This window comes from Hemibagrus wyckioides, linkage group LG26 (assembly GCF_019097595.1).
Source record: "Hemibagrus wyckioides isolate EC202008001 linkage group LG26, SWU_Hwy_1.0, whole genome shotgun sequence".
In the NCBI taxonomy this organism is placed as follows: domain Eukaryota; kingdom Metazoa; phylum Chordata; class Actinopteri; order Siluriformes; family Bagridae; genus Hemibagrus; species Hemibagrus wyckioides.
This window is the reverse complement of record NC_080735.1, coordinates 6,568,992-6,582,454: the sequence shown is the minus strand read 5'-3', so window position 1 is coordinate 6,582,454 and position 13,463 is coordinate 6,568,992. Positions and strand designations below refer to the sequence as shown.

The following is a 13,463-nucleotide window of genomic DNA, read 5'->3' as shown; positions in this document are numbered from 1 at the left end:
TGTTGTGTTTGAACTTTATGTTGTATGTTTATGTAGCACAAGGTCCCGGAGAAACGTTGTTTCATTTCATTAAGTACTGAGTCAGTTATATGTGGTTGAAATAAAAATAAAGCTTCTTGAATCTTGAATCTTATGAATTTTTGCACTTTAATGTAAAAAATCATATTTCTTATCAAAAATCCATATTTTTTTATCACTTTCCCATGTTTCTTATGAATTTTGGCATTTTATTGTAAGCAATCACATTTCATATCATAGTTGACCCCAAACGTGAAAAAAGTCAAAGAATACTGCCCCATTCAGCTGCACACATGCGATTGTCTGAAAAACTGCTTTCCCTTGCTCGTAGAGCACTGACACTTGCGGAATCGCATTTTCAGCGCTAGAGAAGCACAATGTAGAGAGCACTCTGCGCCGAGGCAGGAAACGAGCCAGTTCAATGAAAAATGAAAAAAGTTGACTTTGTTAAGTGAATTTTGATGGAATATCACTGTTTCCATGTTTCTTATGAATTTTTGCAATTTCATGTAAAAAATCATATTTAATATCAAAATTCATAATTTTTTTTCCCATGTTTTTTATGAATTTTGGCATTTTAATGTGTAATGTGACAGGCAAAATTATTAATATTGAGTGTGATGAAGTTATATTTTCGAGCAAAAACAGAGACTTTGGGGACTTTGGGGGGTTTTGGGAAGTGTGTCTTTCACATTCCTGTGTACCTCCCCCTCTTCAAAGAGGCAATGGTGGAACTATTTTCTGGATCTCACCAAGAATGTACATTCTTTTACCCTTCAGGTTCTAATCTCAAGGAATACTGAAAAAATATGATGATATACTTATTGTATGATGTTATTGATATTTAATGTCATTCTAAAGGTTATGGTGCGATTGGTGAAAAGGCCTCATTTCCAAATCAGAGTATACTATATTAGTGGCAGTGTAGATAAGGAGATAATGGATTCCCTTGCATTACAAATCAAACCGCTTTTTTTCAACAGAAACAACAGATTCTGTTGTTTCTCAACAGAAATAGAAATAACATGGACTAATGACCAACTTTTGGTCTGGTATTCTACAGAGGGCTAGAGACTAAAAGGCCCATTTCAGCCCTACTGGGATAATTTAATGCTGCATGCATCAGTGTATAATCTGCAGCTTAGGGATGTGTGGCAGATAGCTCTCTTAACCATCCCAAATGAGCTAAAATCAAAAATGGCTGAAAATCTGAGATCTGGAGAACTTATAAATAAGAAAGAATAAGAGAGAGATATAGAAACGTATGAACAATTGAAAGCAGCGCTGTTGGAGTTAAGAGGACCAACACATGCAGAGTGGAATGAAATATTGGATATAAAGCAAGTAGGGAAAGAGCCATTTGAAGTGTATGAAGAGCGATTGTGGTTGTCTTACAAAGAACACTCAGGGTTAGAAGATGTAGAGAGGGACCAGAAAGCTTTACTACAGCTTTTAAAAATAATACAGGATCCCACATTCAACAAGCATTGATCCATGGGGCAGAGGCACCTGAAAATACCTGTCGAGCACTAGTGGAATGGGCCTCTAAAATAGAATCCAGACTAAAGCAAAACAAAAATTCCATATACCATACAGACCACAGAGTTCTGTAATGGTTCTCTAAAGCGTGCAAATCGTACCATCAAAGAAAGCATAGCTAAACAGATAATTCAGCACCAAAACAAGTGGATTGATGCATTGCCCACAGTTTGACTGTATTGTGAGCAACCCCATCTAAAGCTACAGGTGTTAGCCCATACGAGCTTATGACTGGAAGGGTAATGAAACTGCCCATTGATCCAGAAATTTCTCCAGCAGACTTGGGGTCTCTCATGCTTGCAACACAGCAGACTTTGCTGAAACAGCTTCACAAAAGTCTAAACGTGTTGCAGGCTCAGGCTGTGCTAAGACAGCAACAGTCTGACCTGACTAATGATGCTCATTTCATTCCAACTTCTGAAACAAAATTTACAGAAGGAGACATGATAATGATACGTGTCTTTGTAAAGCAAAGTGCATTCTGTCCAGGGTGGCATGGGCCCTATGAGATTAAAGCTATCTGTAATAGCTGTGTGGCTGTGTCTATCAAGGGAAAATTAAGATGGTACCACATGTCCCAATGCAAACTATTCAAAGGTCCAGCCAATAATTAACTAATGTTTCTCTGTGCTCTTTCTCAGGCTGATCACAGCAATTCCATGGAGACCAGACGAAAGGAAGGTATCTGGTCACACTTGCATCAAACTAGGCCAAAGGGTATCTCTTACACACACCCTGAAATGTGGGAGATGGGTGTAGAAATATTCAAAAAGGTCATCCACATTGTACAGCACAATACCATCTAGAGAAGTAGTCACATGGCCTCCCGGTTTATCACCGGAAAAAGATTGCAAAACCAAAATTTGCTGTAAAGCAGGTTCCACCCATCACACAATAGTAAACATTTCAGGAGACACATCGGCATACCCGTCCATTCATAATATAACAGCCTGGTATCAACTTAAATTGGAACCAGGAGCTAAAGTTGGGAGTATGTGCACTCTCTATGAAAAACCCAATAATGGTGTAGATCCTAAAATGTGCTACTATGCAGCATTGTGGACCACAAAACTGTTCATGGACTCTACATTACTGTTTCAACCTGACCACTTGTGGGTATATTAAGCCTAAACAATGCCCAAAATTATATCCAATCCCTCCAGGTTGTTTTATCAAGGGAAACATTAATAAGACTTTATTGCATGATGTAAATTTGATAATGATGTAACCTATAACATTTCAAATATTTTGTCTGCTTTTGTGAAACATTGTAGTGAGGATGATAAAACAGCTACAGTCCAAATTCCACCTGTATGTTCTAAGCGAGATCTGCTTGGAAATTTAGGAGGTCTCTTTGGCTCTGTGAATTCAATTGCCAACACTTACAAAATAACAGGACAATCACAATTCTCATCTTGGTTGGCAAACCAGGTGGCCACTGGTTTTCAACACATCACCAATAGCAATGAAAATATCATCAAATCGGTTATATCTGAAGCGCAGGCTCTTCTATTGGTCAGGAATACATTATTCAATCAAAGCTGTACCATCGAACGTGACTTAGTCTGCAGATCATATGCACAGGATTTATTTACTGCTGCAAGACAATAAATTTTAGACATTCGTCTTCTCAAGACACCTAGGCATGCTTTAAATGATCTTATAGAAATTTTCGACTTGCATAGATGGTTTGCATCAGAAAAGATGAAAGATATTAAATACTCTGAATTGCTGTCTACATTGATGTTATACACTGGGAATGAGTGCACCGGCTGCATTGGGTTTGTTGCCAATTTTCCTTTTATACACCCAGAGCAAGGATTTTTGAACTCCAAGACTATACGTTCTATAGGTGTAGTAGTGAAGGATCAGATCACTAAATGGGACCACCTAACAGGATATATGACTTTAAAAGTGGATGAGACCTTGTTTACCACTCGCACCTGTTGTCATGAAACTTCCAGTTATGTTATTTGCACATGTAATACTTTACTACAACCCTTCTCTTCCAATGATACTAAGCTTATCAGTGTTCAGTCATGGCATGGTCATGCTGATGCGATTCAAGTATCTCACACACAGTGGTGTTTTGTCAGTGAAATGAATTCCTTCACCTATGGTGGTCTGACCTGCGCTGCAAATCATACCTTCTGCTTGGAGGTTACAGAGGATTTCTCAATGGGTCAGATAAATATCTTGGGGAGGATTCCACTGGACACAGATGTTTCCCCATGGTGGGAAGACACTTTCTTTGAACATAGCAAGAAAGCTCTGACGGACACAATATATTTGGTACAACAAACTATACTACAGACTGAGTATCATCTGAACCAGGGTCAGGTGGAAACAAACCTGGCCAAGGGAACAGCAGAGATCTTGTAAAGTTCATGTTCTGTGGCTGTGTGATTGCCAGTGGACTTGTTCTCATATTGTCTACACATCAATGCAATTATTTCAGATTTATGCTTCACTCCTTACAAACATCTGCCAACACTGTTTTCACGTTTAGCCCCTTATAGGTGCTAGCCATTCAGAGACTGCTACAGCAATGTCCCCTTGGGAATTATTTTGAAAATGTCCCAAGGGGCCAGGGGAGGATTTTAATGTGGAAGGCCAAATTATTAATATTTACTGTGATGAAGTTATATCTTCAAGCAAAAACAGAAACGTTCAGGAATTTGGGGAGTTTTGGGAAGTGTGTCATAAAACAATTCACATTCCAGTGTACCTCCCCCTCTTCAAGGAGTCAATGGTGAAACTATTTTCTGGACCTCACCAAGAATGTATATTCTTTTATCCTTCAGGTTCTAATCTCAAGGAATACTGAAAAGATATGATGATATACTTACTGTATGATGTTATTCATGTTTAATGTCATTCTAAAGCTCATGATGCAATTGTTGAAAAAGGTCTAATTTCCAAATCAGGGTATACTAAAGTTTATACATAGTCTGTACTCCTGTTGGAGATATGTCCTTATGACCTTATTCAACCCCCTCGCAGGTCACAAGACAACAATCTGAACTATGTCCTACAACCCATTTGGTGTGAACCAAAACTAAAAGCCAGATGTGTCCTTACGACCCGCCCAGTACCAGGCCTTCTGTGGACTCATAGATTGTACGACCCTTTGTCTCTCTTGGGTATATAAGGTGCATTGGCAACAGACTCAGGGAAGCATATGCATTCAGAACTTCCCACACTATTATTATGTGTCTCTATTGCCAGGTATGACTTTAACTCTGTAACTTGTGTTTTTTATGCTATGCTGATCCTTTTAATTGTTACCATGTTCTGTATTTTTCTAGTTGAATAGACTGACATAAGTGGAATCTGCATGGCAAAATAAAATTGTTAATTTTGACTTATTCTGAGCCTATGGAAAATCATTATTATACACTTCTTTAATCTTAGATTTTGAACTTAAATCGGAATGGAGAAACCTAGGTTTATATTGGAATGGAGTAGCCTCGACTTAAACTTGAAAGGAGAATGCCTCGGTTTAAAGTTAAATTAGAACAAACTGAAACTTAAACTTGCATGGAAAAACCCAGGTTTAAGATAAAATAGAGTTATGATCAATCATTTCAATTTTCTATCTACTTAATAAATTAAGAGTTTTCAACCCTCTGAATTGTGATCAGCATCAGATTATACTTATATTAATTATTAACTGGAGTCAGATTATCATTACATGCAGAGTTCAAAGAATGAATCCAAATTTTAATAAATGAAGCAAATTCTTCTAGAAGCTCAAAGGAAAGGTAGAATACGAGATCCATTCACCCACGGCACTGGATTCCGTCGGTGGGCCAGTGGGTGGTCCTTACAAATGTAAACAATCACATTTCAAATGGTGAAAATTGACATTGTTAAGTGAATTATCATGGAATATCACCGTTTCCATGTTTCTTATGAATTTTTGAACTTTCATGTAAAAAATCATATTTCATATCAAAATTCATATTTTTTATCACTTTTCCATGTTTATTATGAATTTTGGCATTTTAATGTAAACAATCACATTTCATATCATAGTTGACCCCAAACGTGTGAAAAAAGTCAAAGAAAACTGCCCCATTCAGCTGCACACATGCTTTTCTCTGAAAAACCACTTTCCCTTGCTCGTAGAGCGCTGAGAAGCGCAATGCAGAGAGCACACTGAGGCAGGAAATGAGCCAGTTCGATGAAAAATGATGAAAATTGACTTTGTTAAGTGAATTTTCATGGAATATCACTGTTTCCATGTTTCTTATGAATTTTTGCACTTTCACTGTGTAGGTGTAGCCTCAGGCTGTCCGTTAAGCAGAGGAGATAAAAGTTTATTGGTTCTTGGCTTTTTGGCTAAGATCAAGTGTTCTCTGGTCAGGTTTTGGGTGTTGTGTAGGATCGCTTCTCAGGCTTTTTAGCTCGGATCTGTTGTGTTCACTGGTCTGGCTTTTTGGCCTTGGTCTGGGTTCACGTTACAATCCTTAGTCTGGTCTTGAGGCCTTTAAGGCGAATGGTTAGGTATGGATATGGGAAGGATTTGGATTGGAAAAAAAAATCTGTTCTTATCAGTTTAATATCTCATACGTCCTCTAGATTAAACAGATTTTTAGAGCTGTGAGCTGGAAAAGGGGCTTGCTACGTCCGCTCCGCGGATCGGCCTGGTATTGCAGTACTTCCAGGCTTGGCGCACCGTTTTCTGATGTAAAATGAAGGAGAATCAATTACTGTCTTACTGATTTACTGATTTACTGATTTACTGATTTACTGACTTACTGACATACATACTTACTTACTTACTTACTTACTTACTCGTCAACCTTTCCCCACCCTTTCTCCACTCAACCAACCCAAGGGGCTGGCCTTACCCTCATCGAGCATTGTGTTTCTCCGACAAGGGTTTCCTGGTGCTGCTTGGTTTTTTTTTCTTGATAGTTCTGGTTTCTCTTAAGTCACGCGTAAATCTTTTGTGTTTTGCTAAAGATTTCTGTGGAGAGGAACATCCATGAGTTTGATGTATTTTTGTGAGCTTTGCTCTGGCAAAGCTGTGTATGCTTCAATATTAACTGAATAGTTTCCAGGACTTGGGTCTTATTTGCTTATGTGACTTTATGCCTGCCTGTATAGGTGTGGCCTGAGGCTGTCTGTTAAGCAGAGGAGATAAAAGTTTATTTCTTCTTGGCCTTTTGGCTAAGATCAAGTGTTCTCTGGTCTGTCTTTGGGCTTTGACTGGGTTTGAGAAGCAGAATAGATGGAATGGGGTTTGTGTAGGATCGCTTCTCAGGCTTTTTAGCTAGGATCTATTGTGTTAATGGGTCTGGCTTTTTGGCCTTGGTCTGGGTTCACGTTACAATCTGGCCTCTGGCCTTGAGAAGACTAAAAATACCAAAATTCATATTTTTATCACTTTCCTATGTTTCTCATGAATTTTGGTATTTTAAAGTAATCAATCACATTTCATATCATAGTCGACTCCAAACATGTGAAAAAGTCAAAGAAAACTGCCCCATTGAACTGCACACATGCGATTGTCTAAAAAACCGCTTTCCCTTGCTCGTAGAGCGCTGAGACTTGCGGAATCGCATTTTCAGCGCCAGAGAAGCACAATGCAGAGAGCACTCTGCTCCGAGGCAAGAAACGAGCCAGTTCGATGAAATATCATGTCTATTCGCCTTCTCAACCCCAGTCAAAGCCCAAAGCCAGACCAGAGAACACCTGATCTTAGCCAAATGGCCAAGAAGAAATAAACTTTTGTCTCCTCTGACAGCCTCAGACCATACCTATACAGGCATGCATAAAGTCACACAAGCAAATAAGACTCCTGGAAACTACTCATTTAACATTGAAGCATACACAGTTTTGCCAGAACAAAGCTCATAAAAATACATCAAACTCATTGATGTTTCTCTCCACAGAAATCTTTAGTAAAAAGCAAAAGATTTATGTATGATTTTAGAGAAACCAGAGCAAGAAAGAAAGAAAGAAAAAGAAAAAGAAAAAGAAAAAGAAAAAGAAAAAGAAAAAGAAAAAGAAAAAGAAAAAGAAAAAGAAAAAGAAAAAGAAAAAGAAAAAGAAAAAGAAAAAGAAAAAGAAAAAGAAAAAAAAAAAAAAAAAAAAAAAAGCCAGCAGCACCAGTAAACCCTTGTCGGAGAAACACAATGCTCGATGATGGTAAGGCCGGCCCCTTTTTTTTCCTTTCTTTTTTTTTTATATATCCTTTCCGTCACACTCGCCTTCTCAAAGCCAGACTAAGAAGTGCAGTGTGAATACAGTCACAGCCCAAAGCCACACCAGAGAACACTTGATCTTAGCCAAGAGGCCAATAAGCAATAAACATTTATCTCTTCTTCTTCTTAACGGACAGCCTCAGGCCACACCTATACAGGCATGCATAAAGTCACATAACGAAATTAGACCCAAGTACTGGAAACTAACCATTTAACATTGAAGCATACACAGCTTTGCCAGAGCAAAGCTCACAAAAATGCATCAAACTCATTGATGTTGTGTAGGATCGCTTCTCAGGCTTTTTAACTAGGATCTATTGTGTTCACTGGTCTGGCTTTTTGGCCTTAGTCTGGCCTTGAGAAGGTGAATGGTTAGGTATGGATATGGGAAGGATTTGTATTGGAAAAAAAAATCTGTTCTCATCAGTTTAATATCTCATATGTCCTCTATATTAAACAGATTTTTAGAGCTGGGAGATGGAAAAGGGGCTTACTCAGCCTGATATTGCTGTACGTCCAGGCTTGGTGCTCCATTTTCCGATGTAAAATGAAGGAGAAAAAATTACTAACTTCCGGACTTACCTACTTATTTACTTACCTACCAAATTATGTCTCCATTCAACCCGCCCTGTTCCCTAGCCTATCTTCGCCTCCTTCTGCTCACCACTGTCAGTTGTTGCTCGTCAACCTTTCCCCACCCTTTCTCCACTCAACCCACCCAAGGGGCCGGCCTTACCCTCATCGAGCATTGTGTTTCTCCGACAAGGGTTTCCTGGTGCTGCTCAGCTTTTCTTTTTTTTTTTTTTTGTTTATAGCTCTGGCTTCTCTTAAATTACACATAAATCTTTCACCTTTTATAATAGATTTCTGTGGAGTTGAATATCAATGAGTGTGATGTATTTTTGTGAGCTTTGCTCTGGCAAAGCTGTGTATGCTTCAATGTTAAGTGGGTAGTTTCCAGGAGTTGGGTCTTATTTGGTTATGTGACTTTATGCATGCCTGTGTAGGTGTGGCCTGAGGCTGTCCGTTAATCAGAAGAGATAAAAGTTTATTGCTTCTCGGCCTTTTGGCTAAGATCAAGTATAGCCATGGAGAGAGGAGCCGAACGTCAGCCAGCCCGAGTGGTGTGGCTTCGTCATTCTGTTCGGGTGGAGCTTTGCAGAGATGCTGCAGAGGACATGAAGAAGCAATTTTGCTGGGATTGGGTTTTGCTCCAGCTGGTCAGGGACTTTAGCAGATTGGCTCCCTCCAAGGTCCTTTGCCTGCAGGATTTTTTGTTCCTCTGGGTTCCTGGACATCACCCTCGCTGCCTTCACTGACTGCTTTGCCTTCTTCGACCAGTGCTCACGGCTCAGGGAGGTCTTCGTGGTCTTTGGCTGGTCCCGTTATTCACCATGGATGAGGTCCCCATCACTGCGCATGTTTCCAACCCCTTCACGGCAGATGAGGTTATCAGAGCTTTCCTGGCACGGTACTGCTCTTCTGTCTCGGTAGGGGAGAAGCTGCAGTGGCGCCTCGGCATCTGGAACGGGATGCGCAGGTTCCTCGTCAGGTTGAAGACGGACCCGGCTGCTCTGGGTGGGGGGGGGCGATGGAGGAGAGAAGAATAAAGAGGTCACGTCTGGAGAGAGGATGGGAGTTTGACCTCCTGACTGCAGGGGACATTGCAGGTACAAGGGAGATTGAGGTGGAGGGAGCGCAGGCTGTACACGCATTGGGGAGGATTGTTTAGAGCGGGATGGAGGGACAAGGAAGGAGGAGGGGTGGACACAAGTTGTGGCAAGACGGGTCAGAACAGGGGCTGGCAGGGGTGGAGGGGGATAGTAATACCATTGTATAAGATGGGTAGTGGAAAGTGGAATGAGCAACAGTTGGGGTGAGAAGGACTGTGGATTTTGGGGGGTGGGGAGGGAGGGGAGTGAAAGTTTGGCTGGTGGGGGTGGTTGGAGGGAAGTTTTTCTGGGAAAGGCTTGGTTTTGGGGAAAGTGCCTTGAGATTGTTTTGACTGGTTTGGATTCTTTGTAAATTTTTGTTGATGATTAGAATAACATCACTTAATGTGCGGGTCATCAAGAAGCCTCTTAAAAGGACAGCCGTGTTTTTGAGTTTGCGTTCGGTTTCTTTTGATTTGTTATTTTTGCAGGAGGCCCATTTAAGCTTGGAGAGGGAGGGGGTTGAGTTCAAGAAAGAGTGGGATCTTGGTCCAGCTGTTTGGGGTGTGGGTGAGGAGAGGGGAGATGGAGTGGGGGTGCTGTTCAAATCTTTTGAGTGGGAGGTGAAAAATGTAGTTTCGGTAGTGCCAGGGAGGATTATCTGTGTAGATGGGAAGTGGAGGGGGATTAAGTATAGGGCCATAGGGGTGTACGCACCGTGTTAGGGGAGGGCAATGGCGGGGGTTCTTCCGCCTGCTGGAGCTTCTTTTCTGCACAAACAGAGTATTGCTGGTTGGGGGGGATTTTAATGTGGATGTAGAGTCGGGGGGGAGGGGTTTGGGGGGGGGTGGTGGAGCTGGCCCATACGATGTCAGGAGCAGGCCTGGTTGACGTTTACAGGGTGGTCAATCCTCATTCCCCAGGCTGTACATGGAGGAACTCGCGGGGTGATACATCTAGGCTCGACCTCCTGTTTGTGCCAGAGAGGGTGAAGGTGCACGCGTGCTTTCTGAGGACCTTTTGGGCCTCCGACCACTGCATGGTGCTCGGCAGCATCAAAGTTGAGGTTTGTCAAAGGGGACGAGGTTGTTGGAGATTGAACTGTTCTATCTTGCAGGACCCTGCCTTTGTTGAGATTTTTCGCCATCTATATGTAGGTTGGTGAAGGTTGCGGGTGCTGTACGACACACAGCGTGAGTGGTGGGAGGACCTGAAAAAGACAGTTGCCGCCCTGGTCCGCTGGTGGGGCCATGAGATGGCAAGAAGGAGAGTGGAAAGAGCCAGGCAGTGGTCAAGAGTCCTTGCTTCAGCTTGGAAAGATGGAGATTGCGGGCGCCTCAGGGATGCCAGTGAAGCCCTACGAGCTCACTTTGATGCGGAGGCCCACAGCTACTTGGTTCAGGCGGGTAGGCAGGCACTCGAGTTGGATGAGAGCCCAACACGCTTATTTTTTAATAGTGTCAGAAGCCGGCAGCAAGGGTCTTATATAGAAGGTCTGAGTGATGGTACCCGGGTACTGACTGTGCCCGAGGACATGTTGGGCATGCTAGTGCCTTCTACTGCGACCTCTTCCAACGAAGGGGGTCGAGCGGTGAACAGGCAGCCGGGTTTCTGGACTCTGTGGCAGATAGACTGCCTGGGGAAAGGGTAGTGGAGTTGGAAGAGCAGGTGTCTCTAGAGGAGGTGGAGAGTGCTATGCCAGGCTCTTGGAGGGGACAGTCTCCCTGTGGAGTGGTATAAGAAGTGAAGGGACTGCTGTGCAGCACACATGAGGGAGGCACTGCCCCGCATGCCGGGTGTAGATTGGGCGAACATGCAGCCGAAGTGGCTAGATGGGGCCAGTGATGATCTGCATTGGTTGGGGGCGCTGGGGCGCCTCCCAGTGAGGGAGAGGCTTTATAGGCACGGCTCAACTCGGACGCCCCTGTGTCCAAATGGGTGCGGGGGCGAGGAAACCATTGACCATGCATTGTGGACAGGTCCCATCGCGGCCCGCTTCTGGAGGCATGGGTCGGAGTGGTTGCCCGCTGAACAGGGGGCAGCGATAGGCCGCGGTCTTGTGCTGAATGGCATCGGATTGGGGCACATGGGCAGAAGGATGGCAAGGCCGCTGTGGTAAGCCGGCTCGGTGGCGAAGTGCATTCTTTGGGGCACGAGGTGCGAGGGCATCCGGAGCCTGTCCCCACACATCAGTCACGCACGTCTCTTCCAGTTATTCAGGGCAAAGCTCCGCAAGGTGCAGGGTGAGGAGCAGGGGTTTTGTGAGGGTAGGATTGGGAGTTTTGGAGCGGGGAGGCTTTTTGGGAAACATGGTATTGGGGTGCCCTGTGGTGGCCAGACTGGTGAGGTGATGGGGGTGGGATTGTTTAAGTGTCTGCATTCTGTTGGATTTGAACATTTTGGTTTCCTGACATATTTGTGATAATTTTCTGTGTCTTTTTAATTTTTGTGTAAGGTGATATGTGTTATGATATACCATATCATATAGTAAGAAATGTGACTGTGGGTCTGATAGTTTTGGGTTTTTATATTGATGTGTGGTAAGTGGGTGGGATTTAAGAGGGACGGACTGGTTTTGTTTTGCTGACTTTGATGTATCGTTTGATATTGTGAGGAACCGGTTCTAATAAAAAATAAATAAATAAATCTTTCGCCTTTTATGAAAGATTTCTGTGGAGTGGAACATCAATGAGTTTGATGTATTTTTGTGAGCTTTGCGGCCTTGCCCTCATCGAGCATTGTGTTTCTCCGACAAGTGTTTCCTGGTGCTGCTCACCTTTTTTTTCTTTTTAGCTCTGGTTTCTCTTAAGTCATGTGCAAATTTTTCACTTTTTACTAAAGATTTTTGGAGAGAGGGACATCAATGAGTTTGATGTTTTTTTATGAGTGGTGTTCTGGCAAAGCTGTGTATGTTTCAATGTTAAATGGGTAGTTTCCAGGACTAGGGTCTTATTTGTGTTATGTGACTTTATGCATGCCTGTATTGGTGTGGCCTGAGGCTGTCCGTTAAGCAGAGGAGATAAAAGTTTATTGCTTCTTGGCCATTTGGCTAAGATCAAGTGTTCTATGGTCTGGCTTTGGGCTTTGACTGGGTTTGAGAAGGAGAATAGATGGAATGGGGTTTGTTTAGGATCGCTTCTCAGGCTGTTTAGCTAATCAATTGTGTTCACTGGTCTGGCTTTTTGGCCTTGGTCTGGGTTCACATTGCAATCCTTAGTCTGGCATTGAGAAGGTGAATGGTTAGGTATGGATATGGGTAGGATATGGGTTGAAAAAAATATCTGTTCTTATCGGTTTAATATCTCATATGTCCTCTATATTAAACAGATTTTTAGAGCTGGGAGCAGGAAAAGGGGCTTGCCACGTCTGCTCTGTGGATCGGCCTGGTATTACAGTACTTCCAGGCTTGGTCCAACGTTTTCTGATGTAAAATGAAGGAGAATCAATTACTGAATTTACTGAATGATTTACTGTCTTACGTACTTACTTACAAAATTATGTCTGCATTCAACCCACCCTGTTCCCTAGACTAACTTCACCTCCTCCTGCTCGCCACTGTCAGTTGTTGCTCGTCAACCTTTCCCCACCCTTTCTCACCTCAACCAACCCAAAGGGTCGGCCTTACCCTCATGGAGCATTGTGTTTCTCTGACAAGGGTTTCCTCGTGCTGCTTGGATTATTTCCTTTATAGTTCTGATATCTCTTAAGTCACACATAAATCTTTCGCTTTTTATTAAATATTTCCGTGGAAAGAAACCTCAAAGAGTTTGATGTCTTTTTATGAGGTTTGCTCTGGCAAAGCTGTGTATGCTTCAATGTTAAATGGGCAGTTTCCCGGAGCTGGGTCTTATTTGGTTATGTGACTTTATGTATGCCTGTAGAGGTCTGGCCTGAGGCTGTCTGTTAAGCAGAGAAGACAAAAGGTTATTGCTTTTGGCCTTTTGGCTAAGATCAAGTGTTCTCTGGTCTGGCTTTGGGCATGAACAGGGTTTGAGAAGCAGAATAGACATCATTTTTCATCGAACTGGCTCGTTTCCTG

General features: G+C 42.5%; 4 non-coding genes and 3 pseudogenes across 4 annotated transcripts; 6 read left to right on the top strand and 1 right to left on the bottom strand.

The window, feature by feature from the left end:
• Positions 1 to 1,799: 1,799 nt before the first annotated feature.
• On the top strand, positions 1,800 to 9,382 carry LOC131346402 (uncharacterized; annotated as a pseudogene).
• Positions 6,080 to 6,243, top strand: LOC131347290 (U2 spliceosomal RNA; annotated as a pseudogene).
• LOC131347274 (U5 spliceosomal RNA) lies at positions 6,478 to 6,592 on the top strand. Its single transcript, XR_009203736.1, has one exon. It is a non-coding gene; the product is annotated as a U5 spliceosomal RNA (small nuclear RNA).
• Positions 7,401 to 7,515, bottom strand: LOC131347273 (U5 spliceosomal RNA). The gene has a single exon (XR_009203735.1). It is a non-coding gene; the product is annotated as a U5 spliceosomal RNA (small nuclear RNA).
• On the top strand, positions 8,585 to 8,699 carry LOC131347276 (U5 spliceosomal RNA). The gene has a single exon (XR_009203738.1). It is a non-coding gene; the product is annotated as a U5 spliceosomal RNA (small nuclear RNA).
• A 3,303-nt stretch (positions 9,383 to 12,685) lies between the features above and the next one.
• Positions 12,686 to 12,844, top strand: LOC131347289 (U2 spliceosomal RNA; annotated as a pseudogene).
• Positions 12,845 to 13,112: 268 nt separating this feature from the next.
• LOC131347275 (U5 spliceosomal RNA) lies at positions 13,113 to 13,227 on the top strand. Its single transcript, XR_009203737.1, has one exon. It is a non-coding gene; the product is annotated as a U5 spliceosomal RNA (small nuclear RNA).
• The last annotated feature ends 236 nt before the right edge of the window (positions 13,228 to 13,463 follow it).